Source organism: Misgurnus anguillicaudatus, chromosome 13, assembly GCF_027580225.2.
Source record: "Misgurnus anguillicaudatus chromosome 13, ASM2758022v2, whole genome shotgun sequence".
NCBI classification, from domain to species: Eukaryota; Metazoa; Chordata; class Actinopteri; order Cypriniformes; family Cobitidae; genus Misgurnus; species Misgurnus anguillicaudatus.
This window is the reverse complement of record NC_073349.2, coordinates 9,166,522-9,187,388: the sequence shown is the minus strand read 5'-3', so window position 1 is coordinate 9,187,388 and position 20,867 is coordinate 9,166,522. Positions and strand designations below refer to the sequence as shown.

Genomic DNA, 20,867 nt, shown 5'->3' with positions numbered 1-20,867 from the left:
AAAACATTGGCATCCTTCAGAAAGCCCCCCGTGCTGGATTAGCCCTAACTAACAGCTCGCCACGTACTAAACATGACGGAGAAAGAACAGGAGGGGGTGGCAGAGAAAATGAGGCTGAAAGAAAGAGAGACAGAAGATAACATGAACTCATAGTTTTCCTCTTTAAATGGACCATCATACTCTTCAAACGTACTTTTCTTATTTTTCATTTCATATTCCTTCTTACTATACACACGTTATACTGCAGCTATGTTCTAAAACATATAGTGCTCTGCCTTACTGTGTACTTCCTATATAGCTACTTTCTCAGGCAGCTTCCTATCTGAATGTGAACCTGTTCACCTGAAGTGACTGGTTTGGACTGTTCCTCATAGGCAGCGACTACATACTGCACACAAAGCACATGGGAGATATTTTTTATATTAGCATGTTGCTAAGCTAACAAAGGCACTGTTTACAGCTGGGGGTTGATTATACCTGGTATTAAAATGCGTTTTCATCGATCGAATCACAAGTGAAAGAGGCTTAAGACAGGTGTAAACAACGTTCAAAACGACCACATTCAGAGGTAGTCGAAAACACTTTTGTCCAGATTGCTCAAGTGGTGTAAACGCGCATGTGGTCGAATGTGTTTGAACAGCCACAAAGGACCGCCTACTCTCCGCCTATTTAACTAATGTGATGTACCGAACACAAAGTTTTACATCGTTTCTGACTTCTAGCACGAACACAAAGTGTACAGCATAGGGTGGCCATTCGTGCCAGTTCCGCCGGACACGTCCCGAACAAGTTTTTGGGTTCGTTCTCCGGAAGTCGCATTGGTCGACCGCCAACGGCATCAAGGTTTAATATTTAGGGTTTAATTTCAGAAAAGCAACTGTTACATCTTAAAAGAAATAAATCTTAATTTTCTAATATATTTTAACTGAAATGTGAGAACCTCGATGACGATGCGATCGAGCAACGCGACTTCCGGAGAACGAACCCGAAAACATGTTCGGGACGTGTCCGGCGGAACTGGCACGAATGGCCACCCTAGTACAGCACTATCTTTAGGTTTTCATTGATAAAAGTCAATCTATAGTCTTTCTATAGTTTCATTTTGTGAGTATATGAAAGTTGCGCAAGCTTATTTCATTAATTGCGCTGAAATACCAGAGAAAGCTTTTACGTATACATGTACAAAACCCTGTTCAGCATGTTTGCTTACAACACAAGCAGCGGACTCGGACATAATATTAGTCAAATTAAACCCGTCATTAAACCCGCTCGAGTTTAAATGACAGCAGAGGGACTCGCCCACAGTCTCCACAGATCATCCCCTCAAAGTAACCAGGCCAGAAGCGGTCACAAGTGGACAAAAGAGATGGATTAAAATACCAGGTGTAAATGTGATGTGACGAAAATGCATCTAAGGGTGTTTTCACATCTGTTATTCGGTTCATTTGGTCCGGACCAAAAGCAAAAAATGATACATTGTAACTTTTTTAGCAGATTTGGTTCCATTTCACACCACACTGATTGCTCTGATCCGCACCAGTTGAAACGATCCAAAATTCTGTCATGTGATAAGATCAACATCACTCATTGGCCACATGTATTTGAACGTATTTCCTAAACGGCTTCACGATTGGTCAGAATCAACGTGCGGCAAATTCCAACGGAACCCCCGGAAGTAAACAAAAGAAGGATAATACAGCAGACACCATGGACAGACGGCTGCGCGCTGTAATTATGTCTCCGTGGTTGTTATACATAGTTTGTATACAGCACTCTAGACAAACTGTTCATTTTCAGAATGAATCGCGGATGCGGCTTGAAAACAGCGGTTTAATGCACTACAAACCGCGAAGACAAAAAATTTCCGAGGCTCCGCCCGCACCTCCTCGCAACTCCAGGTATGTCCGCGATTTGTCACTTTGCTAATATTGCTAATAGAAACGGTCAACAAACACTTCCTCATCTGATAATGCACTGCGCAGTTGACTACGGCAGCTGGTTTAGTCCAAAATGCGCAGTACTTCTGCAGTTAGGTCGGTTCGATCTCGGATCGTGTTCTCACCACAAACGAACCGCTCTAGAGTTCGTTTGAAAGCGTACCGAGACCACCTCTGCAAGCTGGTCTCGGTCCGCTTGTTTGGTCCGCTTTTGGTGCGCACCAGAGTTCGATTGCTGCATTCTCACCTGCCCAAACGAACTGCACCAACTGTGCAATCGAACTCTGGTACGATTCAATCGAACTAAACAAGGCAGGTGTGAAACCACCTTAAAGGGACATTCCACTTTTTTTGAAAATATCCGTAGTAATATTACGCACTGCCCGAAATTAGTCCCCTTGGTTACTTTCAATGGCAGGGGACTATTTTCGGGCAGTGCGTAATATCATTACATCTGCTGCAGTCATGTTACATCAGCAAAGTCCTTGATTATTACGCCAGAATGAGAGTATAGTTCCTAGACATATCTGCTTAGAAATTTACAACTTTTAATTTTCTGTCGGTCTTAGTACATGATGTAACTACAGAAGAGTCAAATTTTTAATAGGAAAAATATCTAAACCCTTTGGTTATTTTTTAGCACGATGCTAATGGTCTAATCAGATTCAATGGATTGTGCTAAGCTATGCTAAAAGTGCTCGCGCCAGACCCGGAGATCAGCTGAATGGATTCCAAAACGGCAAGAATCAAATATTTAAACTTTAGCGGAGCCGGAAAATGAGCATATTTTCAAAAAAGTGGAGTGTCCCTTTAATACCAGGTTTAAACAGCCTCTAAAATGTTTTGAACTGTCCACTTTTGACCACATTCAGAGGTTGTTGAAAACATGTTCGACCGGATTGCTTTTGTGGTGTAGACGCTCATGTGGTCGAATGTGTTTGAACAGCCACAAAAGACCGCCTACTCTCCGCCTACTGATCTAATGTAATGTACCGATCACAATCTGTCCCGACTTCCAGCGTGAACCCACAGTGTTCAACGCGGTCTTTAGGCTGATAGATAAAACATTTTGTGAGCGTGTGAACTTTGTGTGATCTCATTTCATCAATTGCTCCGAAATATGTACAAAACGTTGTGCAGCATGTTTACTAACAACACAAGCAGCGGTACACTGATATAATATTAATGCACATCAACTTAAACCCATCATTGTGTTTTAACGAAAGCAGAAGGACTCGTCCATAGACCCTCCCCCCGAAGTAATCATGAGATGGATTAATACACCAGTACCTCATCACACAGCACTTTGGTCCCAAAAAAACCCATGTGTGAACGCAAACGTAAATGTTCTTGGATCACTCCTGGAAAAAGGACCTAGTAACATTCCCATAACATTCCCGGAAAACCCTCTGTGTGAACAAGACGCAGAAACAATACCATAAGGGGCGTGCCGTAGTGAGGACGCATGTGTCATCGCAACAATGACCTTTATAGTCTTATCAAAAACAAAAATGCACACAAGTGGTTTCTGGAGAGAGAAATAACAGATAATACGCAAACTTCAGACGTTGCGGAGAAAAAAACATAACCAAGTGCAGGACTTTAAACACGTCACGTGTCTTTACGGGATCTTTACGGTATGTGTGTGAGCGCACGTACAGATTCCGGAAAATTGTTGGCAGTGTGAATGAACCAAAAATCAAACGATCCTGCACAAATCCCAGGTGCATTTTCCATAACGTCTGTGTGATAAGGGCTCAGGTGTGAACAGGCATGTGTCTCTCTTGTCCACTTGTGATTCGATCGACCAAAATGCATCTTGGATCACCAAAGTGATCAAAAACACTTTATTTTCACATAGCACATGTGTGCTAATATTTGGGGAAAATCTTCAGAATTAAACAGATTGGATTTTAATATGGTAAATTGTGTAAAGGATACTACATTCTTATTGGTAGAGGAAAGCATTCATCAAACTCCAGTATGCCAGTGAGCATAAAAATACACTTCAAGGGTCGCAACAACGGCTTGATATTTTGCTAAAATTTTGCTGGTACAAAGAGTGTTTTATTAAAGATACCATAGAATAAAAAACTGTATTTACCTAGGCATATATGAATAATAAGTGTTATGTACATGGTAATGACATATTGTGAGCCTCAAACGCCAATCTCAAAATAACACTCACTGTGATGTAACAGTCGAGATGTTTACTAATGTGAACTTCTGGCATGAGCCTCAGAGAGAGCAGAGCCAATCAGAGCAGAGCTCAACATTATTATTCATGACCCTTCCAAATAGGGCCAAAAATAGACCATTTCATTCAAAGGAAAAATCCTAGGGTTGTAAAAAAGTTTCTGGATCATTTTTGCACTGAATAAAATTACATACCTTCTGTCTAAATATCAAAGAACAATTTAACAGATTATTTCAATGCATTCTTTGGCACCTTGAAGTAAACCCCTGGCTTTACAGACAAGGCTTAAGCCTAGTCCTAGAAAAAAAATATGTAATAGCAGTCTCTACTGAAAACAAATCGCACTGACAGATCTTAGAATATGCCAGTGCCATTGATTTGCACTGTTGTGCCATCTTCCACAGTCAAGAACCTAGGTGTGATGTTCGACAGCAATCTATCTTTCGATAGTCATATCTACAACGTCTGCCGCACGGCATTCTTCCATCTTAGAAATATCTCAAAAATACGCCATATGCTGTCTGAATCAGATGCAGAGAAGCTGATCCACGCTTTTATGACCTCAAGAATAGACTACTGTAACTCGTTACTCGGGGGATGTCACACAAATTATGTGAACAAGCTTCAGCTGATTCAAAACGCCGCTGCAAGAGTGCTTACTCAATCTAAGAAGTATGATCCCATAAGCCCAATTTTGGCATTGTTACACTGGTGGTTACCAGTAAAATATCACATACATTTTAAAATACTGCTAATCACCTATAAAGCCTTAAATGACCTAGCACCTTCGTATCTTCGAGAACTACTATCAGAATACAATCCATCGCGTATACTGGTCACTTAATTATCCCTAGAAGTGTCTAAAGGTGGTAGATCCTTTTCCTACTAAGCTCTGGAATGATTTACCCAACAATGTTTGAGATTCAGACACAGTCGATCAATTTAAGTCTAAACTAAAGACATGTCTCTTTAACAAAGCATTCACATTTCACAATTTCTCTAGTAAATATACTTATGCCGCAATAGCTAGCCTGTCTGGAACTGAGTAGATATTCAACCACTATACTGTATGACTATATATGAAGAGTTTCGTTGCAAAACGAGATAAATCCATTTTTTAACATTTTTGTCAAAACATGTTTTTTATTATGTTATCATGTTAATATTTTGTTTTATGGTGCTACTTAGCTGTATTTTTTAAGTTATGAAGGTTTAATCAAAACAAAGCAACTACAGTTGCATTGAAATTAATTGGAATGCACTACCAAAAAACTTGATTTCTGAACAATTAAGAAAACGGTGGTTTTCTCGTTTTGCAACGAAACCCTTCATATATAAAATCAGCTGTCTGGCTCTCTCTCAGGGGTTTTTTTCTACCTAGGACTTTTCCCACAGGGTTTTTCTCCTAGGAGTTTTTATTTCAACCCCTAGTGAGTCAGCTGACATTGGCTTAACTTAGAACCTCATCTATATGTTACATCATTACTACGCTCGCTAGTACGGTTTAATCTTAGCCACTGTACTCTGCTTTTTATGTTGTCCACCGATATTTCAGTGTTTTCTCCTGCTTTTTAATGCAAAGCTGCTTTGAAACAATTAAAGAATTGTGAAAAGTGCTATATAAATAAAACTGATCGGTCTCAAGATAAACAAAAGTAACGTCTTTTTCTAAGGCATGTTTGTAAAAGATCTTAAACATCATAACTTAACTAAAGCCTAGTACTGGCTTTAGCTAGCCTGTCTGTGAAAAGCCAATTAGTACGTTTACATGCACAGAATAAGCTGATAACTATCAAAAATCTGCTTCTTATAAAAAGCTGTTTTCATGCGTTTACATGAAAATCAATAAACCGGCTATGCAGACAACTGCGTTTACATGGGACTTGGAGATTTGTCAGGTTTCGCGCAGGTAGTGACGTCATTGCCTATAGTACATAATAGTCGATCAAAAAGCAGACGGCATACAGTATCTGTCTTAAGCTATATATTGTTTTATCTCTTTTCGTGTCTCCAGAACCTGTAAATATAACATCAGTTATTATTTTTGCAGTTTCTCTGCTTTAGTAGAGCAGAGAATTTTATGCGTTACTTTGCGCTTACTTCCACGTCTGACATTAATCTTTCATACGCTGAGACATGCGCACATGGACAGAACCGTGAGAAAGCCGCTCGGTTTTTGCTTACGCCGTTTAGGGGCTTTCCCCAATTAAAGAAAACCGTTTTACGCGTTTACATGACCCCAACGTGTTATCAGTTTATTAAGCATAATCGGCGTAAGACGCACTCATTAAGAAGTTGTTTAATGACAAACTGCCCTGCAAAAAGTTACCTCACCTAAACTATAACATAAATCTATCCTAAACATAAGAATATATTTACTGTAGTAATAAGTGTTACAACTAACTCGCTCTTTTCTCTCTTATAATCTTGTCTTTCTTATATTTATACATAAAAACAAACAAATGTGAATTGACACTCTTTAAAATGTAGGTTGTAAAAGGGTTCCTCTCAGTGATGCCATAGAAGAATATTTTTAAGCCCACGTTTCTTTAAACCATTTCTTTTACACATTTTTTAGGTCTATCCATGACTACTCTGTCAGAAAAAGGTACAAAAGATGTCACTGAAGACCTAATATGTACCATTTATGTACAGATATATACCTTTGAGGTACTAATATGCACCCTTTAGTTACAAAGTTGTACTTTTTCAAAGGGTACCACTACAGTGACAACTTTCGTACCTTTATTTCTAATAGTGTAGATTGAACAAGGTAATGTGTATGTACCATAAAGCCTGACAAAAAACATTTATTTTTAAGAGTGTGAGTTAGCCCATTACAAATTATTCTTATCTGTGATGATCATCAGTAACACCTTTCTCTTAGGTCTGTTGAGAGCACAGGGGGAAAACACAGAAAGATGATGAGATCAGATCCATTGCTATACTTAGCCAGTTTGACAATTTATAGTCAAAACACTTGACAAGAAAGAGAAGTGAGCGATAGAGCAAGACAGAGAGAGAGAAAGAGAAAGAGAGAGACACAACGAGAGTCCATGAGATTAGTGATAGTGTGGGTCTCAAAAGTCTTATAAGAGATTGTAATGCGATTTATGCGAACTCATAAAACGTTACGTATCAACTTTCTCGATGCTGATATTGCCGTACTAAATAATTCATTACATCTAAGAGCTTCTTTTGTTTCATATTTGATAATCAAGCTTAGCTTAACAATAGCCTGTGTTTTTACCCAGGCTTGTGTTGCCATGGTAACCGCGAGTGTGGTCAAGAGTCAACCCTGTTACCAGACGCTTTGCTCCTGTCCCATACTGTCTGCATTTCCTCCGGTTGTACGTGTCGTGCTGATCAGTCGGCTCAGGTGTCACCTGCTGAACTCGCAGATGCTAACATCACATCATTAACAACAGGCGAAATGGCCAAGTGATATATATAATGTGCTGCATATCGCATTTAGGAATAACAGGGCGAGCGTGTTGCTCTGGTGATCACGATCGTTCTGCGACACCGCCTACCTCCCAAACCTAATTTTAAAGAAAGTCACACATTCCCACGTTGTGAGGTGGCGGTATCGAGTGTCCAACCAACACTTTCTCTGATCAAGCCCTTATGTGGGTTGGGAGGGGAAAGGGACCTGCTTTTTTCTCTTTTTTAAAAAAGAGACACAAAATACAGTGGTGACACATTTTTAATCCATTTTGAAGAGGAAACAATTGCAAAATTACATTGTTGACAAGTGGGTGGATTATCTGTAGACTAATTGTCTCAGGGAAGCCCATGTGGAATAAAGACGTTTTAGGGCAGTGGTTCCCAAACTTTTCGGACCTTCACCCGTGTATTTATTCAATGATACAATGTAGTGCTGTTGGTTAGTAGCCTTCTTAATTTGAGGTTTAGCGCTAAGGGGGTCCATCCCCCCAGTTTGAGAACTACTGGTTTAGGATCATGTCCACCATACGCAGAATTTTTGCAATATATGGAAGCTTTGCATACCGATAACTGACATATTTAGCAAATAAATAGGATACTTGAAGCATAACAAACATAATTTTCATCACAATAAACAGAAAACCCTCGAATAACACCAAGAATACTGCACACAGCAGGCGATTTTATGTCAGACAGAAATTGTATTGTAAATTAGCAGAGACTTGATGGTTGGTGGTCTATAGCTGCTTTGGCTGTTACATTGTTAGCACACTTAAACCCACGCTAAAAGTTGTGCCTCTGAAATCACCGACTTAAAGCACAGGCACGAAGAATTAACTAAGATAAATGTGTAGGTACACTCTTAAAAATAAAGGTGCTTCGTGACGCTATAATAGATTAAACATTTTTGGCCGAATTGATCCATGAAGAACATTACGGTTTAGATACATGTGGCAAAAAAACTTTGTTATAAAAAGATAAAAAAGAAATGGTTCTTCTAAGAAGATGGTTCTTTAAAGCAGCGTTTCCCAATCCTGGTCCTCGAGGCCCCCCTCCCAGAAGGTTTTAGATGTCTTCTTATTTAAACATGTCTCCCTAACAAGCTGATGAGTTAAATCAGGTGTGTTAAACAAGGAGACATCTAAAACTTTCTGGGAGGGGGCCTCTAGGACCAGGATTGGGAAACACTGCTTTAAGGAACCCAAAATGGTTCTTCCATGGCATCACTGTGAAGAACCTTCTAAGCCCCTTTATTATTAAGAATGTAAATCAGTTACTGGATAGATAAATAACTAACTGACTGCCTGGTTATTGGATTGGACTGGTTAACCATTTCTAGACCAAAACAATCCTCAAATTTTCCATTCAAGTCTGGCACTGTTGCATGCTCACCTGGCAGCGGGGGTGGTTTGTACCCTAGAGCAGGGAGTGAAAGCTGGAACCAGAAAGGGATCTAGGTTGTTATTTAATGTTGGTAAAATAGACAAATGGTGTTATGAAGAGCACATCTGTCTCCTACCCTTCAACACCCCTTTTTTTCAGGACTGACAGTCAAGCACACATTGGAGTCACAGGGGTGGAAAGTTGGATCCATGCTGCAAACTGAAAACATGGATTTTACGGTACGATATTCAGACCAACTGAAATTTTTGCATATTGTCACATTGTGCTAATCCAAGTCCTTTGACAGCTGACATGACAGAGGAAAATTACAGCAAGGCCAACATAACCGCAAAATGCCAGAACGAGTAGCCAGGAATCAGCCCGCGCAATCGCTTCAAACAGGTTCGAGAGTTTCCCATACAAGACACTTATCCATCCGTCGCAAATGTACCTCTTCACCGTGATGAATATTTCATGTTGGGATAACGCTTTTAAGACTAAACTAATTAACGCAAACTAGTTGATCTGGCATACGTTAAATCAGTTCAATTAAAAGCACGCAAGCAAACTCTACATGCTAATAGCAGGAGCGGCAGAATAATTGTATGTTGAGGGGGAAGTGCTGAATGTTAAACAGGTCTTGTTAACAGCACTTTAGCACTCGGCAATGAACTCCTCTCAGGATTACAGACCCTTGATAATGGACTAATGCAGATCAGGACACCATACAACATATCTGGAAAAATACATTTCATATTCACTGCATGTGTAAAGCCCTATTCGGACAAGATTCGTGTCATGGGGCCGGAGTAACGTAATGATTATCTTAGATCCTTTGTAATTTTAATCAAGTACTAAATGACCCATCTTGTGCACTTTTTCCCGAACAACGTCTTTTGGATAAGAAATAGCGAAGCTTCAAAAGTTCTGTTTATTTTCATAAATGCTTATATTGAGAATATTCATTTGCATCTAAATGCATATTCGATTAATAACATGTGACTGCACTGGAGAAAGGACAATTAACAATACATACAACTGCAATAACAATTTGTCCTGGAAGAAACTCATTTTTTCCGAATTCATCCTAAATACTGAGTCGGCTCAAATACGGTAGACATTGCCCTGCGCCCTGAATTAAAACCAGTTGTGCAGTTGCTTAAACAGTTCATGCTGAAATTTGGGAAAATGAACCATGTCCAATATGACCTTAAACCATCTTTGACTTTTGGTTTGGAAATTTAGCTAAGCTAGCATTTTGACAAAGATCTAAAAGGTCTCTTAGAAAGAAACCCTTCTTGGTAACAATGCAGAAGCCTGCACTGGCTTTCGCAAATTCACAGCGTTGAAAATTGTCCTGTGGTATTGTGGGGTAAATGTGTTAGCGCTGGGAGTGTCTCCACCCTCCCTTAATGGTTAGCTCTTGGCAGTCATGATGGGATGAAAAGTATAGAGACAGACTAAACCATCTTCTGAAAAATAAACAGGGCTTTTAGGAGACAGGGAGAAGTGCTGTGGACAACCGACCGTCCACCGATTCACCTGAGAATGTTTGATATGGTAATGGCTTCCTGTCCACCATTGAATGCTAACATAAATCCGCTCTTTCCATTTGTTGTGGGGCGGATAAAAGATAGAAAGAACAATCAAAAGACAAGGCGGACACTTTTGGTGGCAGAGACTTAAGTTGGGGTGAACCGTTTTGAAGATCTCTTTAGTATCTGAACTTGTCCAAAACCAGCAATGAGATAAAACAAAGCTCAAATAGAGACTTTTCTTCAAATTTAGACTTATTTTAGACTTTCAGACTTTCAGCAAATACCAAATTCAAACAACTTAATAACTCTTTAATTGTATGCCAACAGCTTACATTTACAGATTTGACAGGCGCTTTTATTTTATTTTAAAAAAAAAAATGGCTTACAAGGTATTTTATCAGTATATGTGTTCCCTGGGGATCAAACACTTAACCTGTTGCGGTACTAACCATTCTCAACCAGTTGAGCTACAGAAACACAGTTACCCCCCAAAATTGCCTCGTATTGTATTCTTTGTTTGAGTTCTTATTTCTATGCTACTAATATAGCAGTTTAGGAAATCTGAAACAAAGCTTACAAATAAATGCATTAGTTGAAAATTCCCGATTGTCCAGAGCTATGAAAGGGCAACCTGAGTGCAAGAACTGGTTGCTAACATGTTTTTAGTGGTTGCTAGGTGGTTGCTTACTAGCAAAAGCTCCTAAGGCTGTGGGAGCACAAACAAGCAATGCTCTCCTATTATAGACTCATAAAATTTGTAGTAATGCACTGATATATCGGCCTATAATCGTTTTTGGCAGATAAACACATTTTTTCCTACTATTAGACATCGGACGATTGTTTGAAAATAGTCGGTGATTAGGGCAGATTATATCCTGGCAATTAAAAGGGGAGGAAAAACGCATCAGAACTCAAACTGTGTGATTATTTTGAATTGGGTCACAGTGACAACTAAATTGCAGATTTCACGATATAATGATTTGAAACGAGTAAAAAGCAAAACTATCGGTAGATGTCATTCGGCATAATTAAATATCTGCAAAATAATTATTTATCAGTGCATCCCTAATAATTAGCATACAATTGTACACTTACAACAACATAATTAAAAAACTTATATGTAAACCTTGGACCACAAAACTTGTCAACCAGCAATAGCTTACATACAATTGTATAGGTCAAAATTATAAATTTTTTATGCCAAAAAGCATTAGGATATTAATTAAAGACAATGTTCCATGAAGATATTTTGTAAATTTTTTTACCATAAATAGGTAAAAAAATTATAATATATATAAAATAGCATTAGTAATATACAGTGTTTCTCATACATTGATTTACTTGTGGCGCTCGCCAAAGAATCAAAAATGGCTGCCACGAATAGATTTTTCATGATTCCCATTTACATTTACTGTTTAAAAACGTCTTAATTCATTGTTGCAAGCGCCCAGCGTGCCCCCTCCCTTTCTCTAATGTTGCATGCAACAAATGAAACGGTGGCAGTATTTTCAATGTCCGTTCCTCCATACACTTTCTTCTTCATGTAAACGCCAACATGACAGATTTTACTGACAGAGAAGATGGCTGATCGAGTTTATCATGACTTGACGAAAGGTTAGCATTAGTGTTTCCCACACACACACTCGTTCTCCTTCTCTATATGCCTGCGCACATGTTTTGTAGTACTTTTGTGTAACAGTTACTGTGTATTTTATCATATTTTTGAATTTGCACCGAATTGTCTGCGCTATATGCGACAATAAAACTCACATTTAAAATAAAAAAGGGCTCATAACAAGACATTGATGAGAAGAGCAACAGCAGTAAAGGGCTCGTTATAGTCGTCCTACGGCGTAGCCGCAACGGCGTAGGTTCCGCGACGGTTTTCTTTTATACTCTGGTGGACCAATCACAGCGCTTGCGGTCCGGGTAGGACTGACGCGCTGTTAAAATTTTTGCGAGGTGCACATCAGGCTACGCAGAGCTACGCACAGGCTACGGAGAGCCTACGCCGTAGCTACGGCGTAGGACCTACGCACGACTATAAATCGCCCTTAAGGCTTCAATGTAAATGTATGGTGATTTTGTCAGATGTCGCGTTTATAAATCAGGATTTTAGCAGCAATTGGATTAAACACGAGGTGTTACTGGGTCGTGTTTAGTAACTATTTTATAGTCTACTCATTTTATGTCTGACAACAGATCTGATAATATGTAAAAATAGCATGCAGTTGTGTTAAAATGCAATATAATGTGATTAAAGAATAGAAGTGAAACATATTTCAGGTGCCAACACTCGATCAAACGCAAACACGTGATGACAACGTCACATATATGCTAATTATATGACGTCATTACCTCCACAAGTCTCTCAAAATCCTGTGGGAAACACTGAAAATGTTGGACAACTTTAAATGTGATTTTTTTTCAATATTTTTTATTTTTTGCACCCTCAGATTCCAGATTTTCAAACAGGTGTATCTCAGCCAAGTTTTTTCCTATCCTAACAAATCATACATCAGCGGAAAGCCTATCAGCTTTTAGATGAAGTATAAAAATGGACTCTTATAACTGCTTTTGTGGTCCAGTGTCACATATAGTCTGAAAAACTAGTACACACAATGCAAAGCTAAACAACTTTAAACCTAAGTTTGAAGACTTCATCTAAATTTGAAGGAGAGCAGGTACATTAGATAATGTCTGCCTACCTCTACACCCCTAATCACAACGTTCAAGGATCAAAACAAGTATGGGTTTAACTGGTAAGGGTTAGCATGCCTCCCCATGTGTAAACATCCTGTATTTAAGACCACGTGTGGTCAAAAAGTAAGCTAGCGATGGCAAAACGAGACAGGGGCGGGGGTGCAACTGTGGTCATGTGTGTCTGTGTGTGCTTGTTTGTTTGTGTGTTTGCGTTTCAGAGAGAAAAGCAGAAATAGAAGTGGCGCGACACAGGACTACATCATTCAATCATTTAAGACCCACCGAGCCTGTGCTAAACTCACTCGAGTGCACACGAGAGAGAGAGAATTAAGACTTTACAAAGCAAGGTGGACAGCGAGAAAGACTGAAAGTGAGATAAAAACAAGAAGAGAGAAAAAAGGTGGAAAAACCTCGAGACCACATCCTCTTTTCAGCCCTGGAGCGCAAGCCCACTGCTAGGCACTCACTCGCCCAGTGTACGCTATCTCATTTCCAGGGGCTTTTTTCATTCGAGTTCCTCCCCCAGGGCTTTCCATAAAGCCTGAGAGCCCCCACTAAAATATTTAGCAGGCACCTGAGGACACAGGTCTATGTGGGGCGGTACCAGGGAGGTCGGCTCCAGTTGAACCCACACACAGAGCGCCTAATCTGGGGGGATGAACATGTCTAAGTGGTTGATGAGCACAGCTGTCACTCCACACACACACACACACACACACATATTCAGAGTCACCGGCCCCCGAAAACACCTCAGGGGAGAAAAGTGCACCTGTATGCATCCCTGCTGCTAACACAAAAGAACTTCCACAATCTGCTTTAACAGTTTTCGATTAGGGGTGTGTTCGATTACATAACATCTGTGATCTGTTGTGCGTGTGTAAAGATAAAATAAAAAAAACTTGAATGAAAGGATTATCATGCTCGGGTTAACATTGAAATATTGATGTGAAACAAACAGGAAGTGACATACGATACACTTGCTACCTTGTGATGTCACATCGTACAGATGTTTAATGCACAGTACAGTAAACAAACGTCCCAGAGGGTAAGTAGAGTAAGTAAATGATGAAATAAGTTTCATTTTTAGTTGAACTATCCCTTTAAGTATTAACTTTATCCTAAAACTGCTTATGAGAAATGAATCAAATGAGACAATTCATACATTAAGAGTATTGAGCTGTAAAATTAATGTTGATTGTATAAGTAAAATAATCTGTATTTGGGGCAATTTGATGAGAAATGTTTGATTTCGTATTAAAATCTTCAATATTATGTGATAATGGCCTACAAAACCAGTCATAAGTCGCACAATTATAATTTGTAAAAATAGCAAACAATACATTGTATGGGTCAAATTTTCCGATTTTTATCCCAAAAATCATTAAAATATTAAATAAAGATCATGTTCCATTATTCAATATTTTGTACATTTCCTATCGTAAATATATAAAAATGTATTTATCATTAATAATATGTGTTGCTAAGCACTTCAAAGGTGATTTTCTCAGTACTATGATTTTTTTAAACCCTCATATTGCAGATTTTCAAATAGTCGTATCTCGTTCAAATCTTGTCCTACAAACCATACATCAATAAAAAGCTTATTTATCATTTAAAATATGTGTTCGGCGTGTAGAGGGATTCTATGTGCATCACGTGTCTTGTCAAAATAAGTGTCTGCTGCAGACGCGTCTAAAGGGTTTATGTTAAAAAAGACGCTTGCGTTTGCCAGATACTCGTAAAATCTAAGTTGTAATCAGAGTTTACTGTTAAGTGAGTGTCTTGCATGTATTTTGTTAGGGATGCTCCGATCGATTGGCCGATAATGCTTGCTATGTTTCTCAATGAATTACGGTGAAATGCCGCTACATCCAAAAGCCAGGGGGCACTCTCGTGCAGAAACTCAAAATGCGCTGTAGACGAAGAACAATACACACGCAACTGTGATGACACGCAGCTCCATGAAATGGCTGGAGGATATATTTATTTTGCTGTTCTTCAAACCTTTTCAGGTATTTTCATAATAATAAAGAATATGTTTAATAATTATGTTTGATGAGTGTTGCTTTGTCAAATGCATGTTATAAACGACTCAAACTAACAGTGATTTTAGATCGATAAGGACTTACTGATCGAAAGCCGTAGTACAGGAAATAGCTGTAATAAGATCGGCTGTTCGATTCAGAATAGTGATCGGCCACGTATTATTAGTGGAGATCGGCATTGATCGGAGCATCCCTATATTTTGTGAACATGAGCGTCTCTTTAATCATAAACAGTTTTGACCCGTGTGCAGCAGGCACTTATTTTGACAAAACACGTGATGCACATAGTTCACATGACGCAACAAACACATATTTTGAAAACACAAGCAAGACACATGACACTCCAAACACATATTTTGAATTTGCGCCTCTCGGAAGAGCAGTCACGAGCCGCCCCTGTTATTTATTGCGATGTATAAATCTTCATAAAAAAAAAAACTGACCCTTATGACTGGTTTTGTGGTCCGAGGGTCGCATATTGACTTTCGATTGCCATTTTGAGCTCAGTTTGTGGCATTGTTATGATCTCTTTTAACACTCCAATGGAGAGATTTGCAAGATCTCTCAAAAGAAACATCGGAGACTTAAGCAAAAGTTTCCATTTGCTCTGCATTTAATCTCACTGATGTCTAGGAGATATCATCGGGTGTTTCTAAACTGATAATTCGAACAAATGCATCAAAATGTGAGGACACACACACATCCTGACTTTGTGTGGTCTTAGCAGTGAGGGGGAGATGCTGGTCTCCAGCGTTGTAGCAGGTTCATGCTTTCTAACCTGTTACCCACACAACACAGCCCACAGCCCGAGGAGCACAGCCATCTTCCACACACAATCCACCCACCCACACACAAAAACACACACACAAACACACACACACAGTATATCGTGTGTGTCGTGTCTGTATGCACCCCCATACCCTGCACCCCCCACTCTTTTTTCACCATGCACACAAGGCCAGTTGAACTACCCCCTCTACGGTATCTCTCTCAGTATCTCTCTATCCCTTTACACCATCAGTCACCTCCTCCCCCATATCTTCCCGTTCTGTGCAAATGTTCAGATTAACCACCCTGAATAAACATCATACTGCACTTTCTTGTTCTAACTAACCATACGATCCTCCCACTTGATACACTCACACACCCTAATAGAGACATTAAACACGTATGCTTAAGCATTAAAGGGGTAAAGAGTGCCAACAAACTTCAGTGTGGTGAACATCCTAATTCAATAAACACATGTAGAATATATAAAATATACCAGTGGAGATTGAAACTTTGACATTTACACTCTTAAAAATAAAGGTACTGAAAAGGTTCCTCACATTTATGCCACAGAAGAACTATTTTTGGTTCCTCAAGGAACCATTCGGCCAAAGGTCCTTAGAAGAACCATTTATATGTATACTTTTTTCTGCGTCCGGGTGCACACGTCCATGCAGCTTTCAGTATACTCAACCACGGATACGCGCGGATGGCCGTGTTCGACACGTTCACAATTCAAATGATTTCTTATTCAAATGATTACTCTACCAGGCTGTCAGGGACATTCAAAAATTTAGGATAGATGAAGAAAAGTAGCGGATCCACCATTGCAAACAAAGTTTAGAACAAACAACAAGAAAACAAAGAGCAGGAATCAAACATTATGGTGACGAAAATGCTCCACAGCTTTCTGTTCTTGGAAGAAGTGAAAATAAAAGAAGAAAAAACGATGGTGTGTGCAAACGCTGCCTTTGTGTAAAATAAAGAGTTTGCGGCGCCCGCGCCGCGGTGGACCCCATAGAGTTAAAGGTTCTTTATGGAACCATTTAGCCAAAAATAGTTCTACGATGGCATTGTGAAGTACCTTTATTTTGAATCTTTTGCATTTATGCATCTGGCAGACCCTTTATCTCTTAGACTTTTTATTGTATATATGTGGTAACTCACTTTAAACGTGCCCCGTTAAAGTACCATAACTGTACATGTTTTTTACAGTATGATGCCTTTACCACAGTTCCACTTTACAGTATAATACCCTTACTGTAACCTAGTTTTAAAAAATATATTGCCTTGAAGGGGAATCAAACCCAGGTCACCTGTGTCAGAGGTCCATAACACTACCACAGTGCCACAGAGACACTTAATAAAAGTTACTCGCTACACTCCCCAAGTAGCCTCTTCTGTCACCCTCCCGACACTCCAAAGAGCGAAATCTTGGCGTCACAAGTGTTTTGAAGTTTTGAGGTCAAATTCAAATCTGACGGTCAAGCATTTATCCATAATCCCTTTCTTGTTTCTATCTACAATTCTCAATAAATTATTTACACTGCTGAAAAACAATTCACATTTTGAAATTTGCTTCACTGCTAATAGCATAACAAATAAAATGTATTTCATTTCATAGAAATATTTTATTTTTCCGTTTTATATGCTTTTATAACACTGTTTTATTCAACTAAAGTAGCACTACTGCTGTTGTTTTACAGCAGTCTACCGCAAATTCAAAACATACAGTAAATCACTGTAAATTAAATGTCAATACCCATAATGCAATGCATATTACAGTAATGAACTGGAAAAGAAATTGATGGTATTTTACTGGGCATTTTGTGGTAAGTAACTGTAGAAATTACAGTTAACTCTAACAGTGTACAGTGCATTTTAAACTATTCATTTTTACTATTTACAGTTTGTGTGTTCGAACCCATGACCACATCAGATAGTGGAAACAAAATGTGCATTGGCAAAATGGGTATAGGTCAAGGCCAGAAATAAGAGAAACTATGATAATATGGCTTAATCAAAACCAGAACACAGTGCTTCTCTTTACTCCTATTTCCCTCTTCTTATACCCCACACAGTAAGAACCAATTCCCCTCCCATTCTTTCTGTTGACACAATACAGACACACCTGTGAGAAAGTCAATTGCCATAGTGGACCAGAGTCCCCCTCCTACCTAAAATCTTCTTTCATTTATACACAAACAGACACAGATTCTCCATTAAACAAAAACACCTGAAGACAACCCTGAAACGTAACATGAACACTGCCCTCTAGAATTCAAGTTCATGAAAAGAAGATAAATACACTTTCCCGTTCATACTCTTTTGGTACAGGTTTGAGCCGGACACTTCACATTATAGTTAAACAGAAAAATGACACTTGTTAAAGGTCACATTAAAATGCTTTAAATCTAACAAGGTCAACAGGTTCGCTTTAAAAGTTTGTATGTCAGATAACAGTTGTAATAGTTTAAAGAACACACAATAAAGCAAACTCAAACACATAATCTTTTGTTATGATAGTTGTGTTTACCCGCCCACAAAAAGGTGTCTAAACAAAGTTCTGTTATACTAAAATGTATGTTTTCAATTTACAAAAGAAGGGATAAGGGTGGACCAGCTTCGTGATACAACAGACACCTGCCAGCAGCCTCAGGCATACACGCACATCACAAAACATGACTAGTGTCAACTTTAAGACACATTACAAACTCGACAACTTTCTGTTGAGCTTGTGAAAGAATGGTAAGGTTGATGGACTAATTAGCTGCAAGTGATGACAAAAGGAAGTTATTATGTTAGCCATCTACACTTCACTCCCTGTAAATGGTCTTAAAGACAGTTCCTTACATAACCAGTTCTTCTGCTCGACTGACTCATTTTTGCACTGTCACTTGTTAATATCTGCTCAATTGGTTGAGCATTGCGTTAGCAATGGGTTCGATTCCTATAGGAAACACAAATGCTGCTAAAACAAATGTATAAATAATTTACATTTGGATTAAAGCAAGTCTAAAGTGTTAATATAGCGTGACATAAAGAAGGTTATTCCTTATAGTTGCCGCGGTAAATTTATTACAATGCAATGCTCGTAAATGCTTTAACAAGTAACGCATTTTTCCGAATGAGTACCCTAAGCAGTTACGATTTGACATTTTAGCCTATGCATTAACAACAACTAACCAATCATTCATCAGAACCAGATGCACCTGTAGCAAACCCAAGCGTCATTCTTTGACAGACGCGCTAATGATACATACAATGCAGCGCGTAACTGTGCATCAACTACATTCAAATGTGTCGTTTCAAAGACGCGCGTTCGCTTTCATCGTGGCGTTGTGTATCTTTATACCCGCTGATGTCAAACAAGTGGGGTTGCTCCCCTTAAAACCAACCCGTCAGCGAGGAGAAAATGGAGGAAGACGGAACTGACCAGCATTAAGGGGGCAGACGGGGGAAAAGACAATAACCCGTAGCGCAGAGCGCTGTAATATAACGACACCCAACGCCTCACAGGCAAGATTAATATACTGTAAAATACTCCACGCTGTTCAAGTTGAGAGAAGTATTAGGCTGCGCGAGCGAGGATGCAAATGTGGGGGAAATAAAATAACACAAAAGTGAGTCCAAATAAAATTCCCCTTCCCTTTTCTGGTAGTGCACTGGGTTTAGGGTGTTGACGCAGCAGAAATTTCCAGCTGGAGAAATTCCCCTTTTGGAGGTTAAATGAGGGGAAGGGAGAGGGGGGGTTAAGCCCTTGCCTGACAAAGCTGGGTGAGCTTTAAATTTAAAAACCCCGACCACAAGCACTGCCCCTGAGCCTGAGAGGACATGGGTTTAGGATTAAATTTAGCGGGAATATTATAAAATACAAAGACACTTTATATAAGAAATGTGTGATCAGCAAGGTTAAAGTCTGCATAATAACTCCCTCGTCGCTCCAAAACTCGCCATGAATGAATGGCTACACATCTGACAGCTGTTCGCACGAGCCCAGCGCGTGTATCATCTGTCAAGAGCGCGTTCTCACCTGGAGACGTCAAACAGGTTGCTGTCACGCAGTTTACTTCAATGTCGCGAAAATAAAACAAACACCGGCGAGCTGTCACAACTCGCGGCCTCGAGTGAACTCGCAACTTAAACTTACCTTGTCAGCCGAATACCTGTCTGTAAACGCGAGGTCCTCCCTCATCCATACATTTAAACTACGAGACGAGTCAACTACGAACGCAAACGCGCTAAGAGTGAATGGTAGGATGGTCAGATAGGAAGGAAGTGCTCTTAGAGATAGTGTGGAAAGGTGAGAGAGACATACCTGTTAACCCATGAGTTCTGGGTTAGCGCGATGTCGCTGCTGTGGAGCTCCAATATTTTGGTCTTGACAGGTTAGCGAGAGTGAGCGTCAAAAATGTCAGTTTGACTCCCGCGAAGAGCGCGTGTCCGTCAGTGTAATTCCTCCTGGTCGCGCTCTCCCTCTCTCCTCGCTCGTCTTTTTCTGTAATTCTCCCTCCCCTGCTTTTCCGTGTCTCGGTATCAGGAACCAACCTCCCCCTCTGTCGCTCGCTCTCACTCTCTCTCTCCCTCTCTCTCTCTCTCGCGACTGAGAGTCAAATACAGGAAATGAGGCAACATAAACGCTCACATTCACCACCAAACCCTGGACAGCTCCAGCTGAACTCATACAGCCATGAAGCCTCCGGGTCACACATATTACATTTACTTTGTCAGAGGGGTTAATCCAAATGAGATATTAGTATTTAATATAAAAATACATATCCTACCATCATTCTGCAACCATAGCTTAATTATTTGGCAGGTGCGATATGAGTGAATTTAATTTGACAAC

General features: G+C 39.6%; 1 protein-coding gene across 3 annotated transcripts in view; it reads right to left on the bottom strand.

Moving 5' to 3' along the window:
* Nucleotides 1-20,592, bottom strand: part of zbtb46 (zinc finger and BTB domain containing 46) — a 106,887-nt gene extending 86,295 nt beyond the window's left edge. The window contains exon 1 of one of the 3 annotated variants that reach the window (XM_073874970.1): nt 20,337-20,592. The gene's annotated coding sequence lies outside the window, so the exon portion shown is untranslated. Of the gene's footprint in view, nt 1-20,168; nt 20,285-20,336 lie in introns of those variants that run through there. The other 2 variants (XM_055187930.2, XM_073874971.1) reach the window with 2 other exon arrangements.
* Nucleotides 20,593-20,867: the final 275 nt, after the last annotated feature.